The following is a 5,397-nucleotide window of genomic DNA, read 5'->3' as shown; positions in this document are numbered from 1 at the left end:
ACTTGCTAATAAGAGCAAAAAATTTTGATTTTAACTCCCTGGCAACCCAGAAAAAGAGATGAGAATGTGATCAATTGCAACAATGTTTGCAGTGTTCATAGGCAAAAACAATCCAGCTACTCAGGAAAATCATCGTCCTTCCTGGAGATAAAACCTGACATAAATTTCCACTGTGTTTTCTCTGATCACTAATCTTGTGAATAATGTCACCTCCAACAGCATCCTCCTTATAGTAAACATGGAGATGAATTTTGAAGGGCTGTTTCTTATAGTGCCTATAATAAAAGCTGAGAACATTACAGCCAAGTACAGTTCAGTAGGGCTTCCCTGATAGCTCAGTTGGTAAAGAATCCACTTGCAATGCAGGAGACCCCTGTTCCATTCTTGGGTCAGAGACGGGATAGGCTACCCACTCCAGTATTCTTGGGCTTCCCTTGTGGCTCAGCTGGTAAAGAATCTGCCTGCAATGTGGGAGACCTGAGTTTGATCCCTGGGTTGGAAAGGATCCCCTGGAGAAGGGAAAGGCTACCCACTCCAGTATTCTGACCTAAAAGAATTCCATGAACTGTATAGTCCATGGAGACATGAGTCAGCGACTTTTTCCATTCCATACAGTTCAGTAAGGACTTCCCAGGCGGCGCTAGTGGTAAAGAACCTACCTACCAATGCAGGAGACCTAAGAGAGGCAGCTTCAATTGAGTGGAGGGCATAACAACCCACTCCAGTATTCTTGCCTGGAGAGTTCCATGGAAAGGGGAGTTTTGGCCAGCTGTAGTCCATGGGGTTGCAAAGAGTTGGACACAACTGAAGCAACTTAGCATGCACACATAGTTCAGTAAAGGCAAAAGATGATGACAATGTGCAGAAGATAAGCAACTCTCTCCTGGTCTTATTCAACTTATGCTTCTTTTATTTAAGGGATCTAGTGTGAAAGTACTCTTGCCTGGAAAATCCCATGGACGGAAGAGCCTGGTGCACTTCAGTCCATGGGGTTGCTAAGAGTTGGACACAACTGAGCGTCTTCACTTTCACATTTCACTTTCATGCATTGGAGAAGGAAATGGCAACCCACTCCAGTGTTCTTGCCTGGAGAATCCCAGGGACGGGGGAGCCTGGTGGGCTGCCATCTGTGGGGTCGCACAGAGTTGGACATGACTGAAGCGATTTAGCAGTAGCAGTGTGAAAGTTCTTAATCTAAGATTCATGGACAGCATTTGTGTGGGGTGTCGCTTCAGTCGTGTCCAACTCTTTGCGGCTCCATGGACTGTAACCCACCAGGCTCCTCTGTCCATGGGATTTTCCAGGCAAGAATACTGGAGTGGGTGGCCATGACCTCCCTCAAGGGATCTTCCCCACCCAAGGATGGAAACCCACGTCTCCTGTATTGCAGGCGAAATCTTTACCTGCTAAGCCATCAGGGACATCATTAGGGTATTTAAAGTCTTTGAAATTGCATGCAAAAACATTGTATCACTTTGAAGGATTATGACATGTCAGTGTAGATTCATTGATTGCAACAAACCCACCACTATAGTGGGGATATTGATAATGGGGAAGGCTATACATGTCTGGGAAATCTTTATAACTTACTCTCTGTTTTGCTAGAGCCTAAAACTGATCTTAAAAGGTAAAGGTTTGGGACTCCCCTCGTGGTCTATTGGTTAAGACTTTGCCTTCCAATGAGGGAGTGCCTGGTTCGATCCCTGCTTGGGGAGCTAAGATCCCACATGCCTTGTGGCCAAAAAACCAAAAACATAACAGAAACAATATCATAACAAATTCAATAAAGATTAAAAAAAAAAGTTAAAGTCTTAAAAGAAAAAAATATATCCATGAGTAAATGTACTTTCCTGGGGAAAAGTCTAGAGCAGGAGTTCTTAAGTTTAACTGAACATTAAAGTCACCTAAGCAGGTTTAAAACTAATGCTGGGAACTTCAGCTACCTTGAATTTTAGTTGGTCTTGAGGAGCCCAGGCATAGCTGTATTCTAAAAGCTGCTATGAATACAAAACACTTAACGATTTTGTTAAAATGCAGGTACTGATTCAGTATATCTGAGATTAGGCCTAAGAGTCTGCATTTTTTTTTTAATTTATTTTATTGATGTTTAGTTGGTTTGCAATGTGGTGTTAGATTCTGCATTTCTCACAAGCTTCCACTGCAGCTGATCTTCTGAACATAACTTTGGTTAGTAAGGCTCTGCTACTGCTGCTGCTAAGTCGCTTCAGTTGTGTCCGACTCTGTGCGACCCCATAGACAGCAGCCCACCAGGCCCCTCCATCCATGGGATTTTCCAGGCAAGAGTGCTGGAGTGGGGTGTCATTGCCTTCTCCAATGCATGAAAGTGAAAAGTGAAAGTGAAGTCGCTCAGTCGTGTCCCACTCCTAGCAACCCCATGGACTGCAGCCCACCAGGCCCCTCCGTCCCTGGGATTCTCCAGGCAAGAACACTGGAGTGGGGTGTCATTGCCTTCTCCAATGCATGAAAGTGAAAAGTGAAAGTGAAGTTGCTCAGTCGTGTCCAACTCTTCTCGACCCCACGGACTGCAGCCCACCAGGCTCCCCTGTCCCTAGGATTCTCCAAGCAAGAACACTGGAGCGGGTTGCCATTTCCTTCTCCAATGCATGAAAGTGAAAAGTAAAAGTGAAGTCGCTCAGTCGTGTCTGACTCTTAGCAACCCCATGGATTGCAGCCCACCAGGCTCCTCCATCCATGGAATTTTCCAGGCAAGAGAACTGGAGTGGGTTGCCATTGCCTTCTCCAGGTCCAGTGGTTAGGACTCTACACTTCAACTGCATGGGGCATGGGTTCGATCCCTGGTCAGGGAACTAAGACCTTGCATGCTGCATGGCAAGGCCAAAAAAATTTTTAAATCCTATGCTAAACCATAATGGAAAAGAATATTTAAAAAAGAGAATATTATATATGTGTGTGTGTGTATAACTGAATCACTTTGCTGTACAGCAGAAATTAACATGACATTGTAAATCAACTATACTTCAATTAAAAATATTGATTAAAAAATTCAAAATAATAAAACTCAGAAAAGATCCATTCAAAGGGCAAGAAAGACCAATGGATTTTAATGAAACAGAGAATAAAAGGTTCATTGATATGGTTTCGAATTCTACACTGCAGCTAAGCTTTAAAAAATTATTACGTGTTTAGTTTCCATGTAATATCAAAGAATAACCACAATTACCTGAGAAGGCTATTAAAGGACATCTCCTTTTTCCATCTACACAGCAGTGTGAGGTCCAATATTCTTTTTATTTGTTTCTGTGTCCCATGATCCAATATTCTTCATATACTACACCTAAAACAATGTATTGTAACAGTCACTGTGTATGTAGACGGAAATCTAGCTAAAGAAAACATTAATGATAATTGTAGAAATGTAAAACATTAACACTTTTATTACATTTTTTGGAAAATATAATTACTTGTCACAAAGATACATTATTTATCTTAACATGTACCAATAAGTTTACCACTATTTTAAAAATTAAATAATTATTTCTTCATTTTAATTTCTAATACAGTAATTATTGGTAGATATAGCCTACACATGCACATAAATTAAAGCTCATTAATTAAAAAAAATTTTTGGTTTGAGAACTGCTGCTCTACTTTTATTAAACTACGAAGAGCTCCAAGACCTCAAAGTGATTAAGAAGCTCAGACATTTAAAAAGGAATGAATGGGTTTCTCTGGTGGTCTAGTGGTTAAGAATCTGCCTGCCAGGGATGGTCTGGGAAGATCCTGCATGCTAAAGCTGGTACGTGGTGAAGCCCACGCACCGCAGAGTAGCCCTGGCTCTCCACAACTAGAGAAAGCCCACACACGCAGCAAGGAAGACCTAGCGCAGCCAAAAATAAAAGTAACTGAATAAATCTTTAAAAAAAGAAAAAGGGATAGATGAACTGATTGCATATTCTCCACAAAGATGATTTTTCTCAGTTAAGCTTTCGAAAAGTATGGAGTTGCAGTGAATTCTAGAATATATTTCTGATAAGAACTTGGAGTACAACAGTTCTAAGCTGCCAGTTATCCACTCAGTCTTAATATTAAAGGGTTGAAAACAGCTCTTGAAGCGCAAATCCAGTTCCATTTCCTAGTATGGTATACAAAGCACCTTTTTGAACTGTGCTTTACAAGAAATAACCAGTTTAATTCATGACCACTCTGTTTGGTAAAAACTTGTTATCTCTGATTTGTACATTTTGTTGAATGAATGCGTGAGTGACAACACAAGTAAATAAAACTAAATTTTTCACCTGTATGCAAGTCTAATTTAGTAAAGGTTCTCTATATAGCTCTACTCAATCAGTAGTGATCACTTCCTATCTTTTTTTTTCTCTTCATTTGCCTATCTGAAGCTTCCTTCTGTGTTTTGATTACCACTTGTCTCTTTTTAAAGTTGTATTCATTTTTTATTGATGTATAGTTGTTTTACAATGTTGTGCCAGTCTCTGCTATACAGCAAAGTGACTCAGTTATACATATATAGACATTCTTTTTTTATAAATGTATATTTTTTATATCCTTTTCCATTATGGTTTATCCCAGGATATGGAATATAGTTCCCTGTACTATGAAGTAGGATCTTGTCATTTATCATTACTACTTGCCTCTTTGTTTTATCTCCACAGTTAATCTCTTTCCTTCTCAGCTTGGTATCTCTTGTCTCAATATCTCCATGCACCTTTTAAAAATACATACATTTATACATATATATATTTATTCTTAGTTGAAGAATAATTGCTTTACAATATTGTGTTGGTTTCTGCCATACATCAACATGAATCAATCATAGGTATATATACATCCCCTCCCCCTTGTTGTTATGGAGCCCCGGTTGGATAAAGAAACTGGTATATACATACAATGGAATATTACTAAGCCATAAAAAGGAAAACATTTGAGTCGGTTCTAATTGGGTGGATGAACCTAGAGCTTACTATACAGGCTGAAGTAAGCCAGAAAGAGAAAAATAAGTATCATATGTTAATGCATATATATGGAATCTAGAAAGATGGTACTGATGAACATATTTGCAAGGCCCCAGTGGAGACACAGGCATAGAGCACCTTTTGAAAATAAGTACCAATATCATCGTCTCAACACCCTCTTCCAACAACACAAGAGAAGACTCTATACATGGACATCACCAGATGGTCAACACCAAAATCAGATTGATTATATTCTTTGCAGCCAAAGATGGAGAAGCTCTATAAAGTCAGCAAAAACAAGACCAGGAGCTGACTGTGGCTCAGACCATGAACTCCTTATTGCCAAATTCAGACTGAAATTGAAGAAAGTAGGGAAAACCACTAGACCATTCAGGCATGACCTAAATCAAATCCCTTATGATTATACAGTGGAAGTGAGAAATAG

The sequence above is a fragment of the Bison bison genome, unplaced genomic scaffold (genome assembly GCF_000754665.1).
Source record: "Bison bison bison isolate TAMUID 2011002044 unplaced genomic scaffold, Bison_UMD1.0 scf7180017864472, whole genome shotgun sequence".
NCBI lineage: Eukaryota > Metazoa > Chordata > Mammalia > Artiodactyla > Bovidae > Bison > Bison bison.
This window is presented reverse-complemented; position numbering follows the sequence as displayed.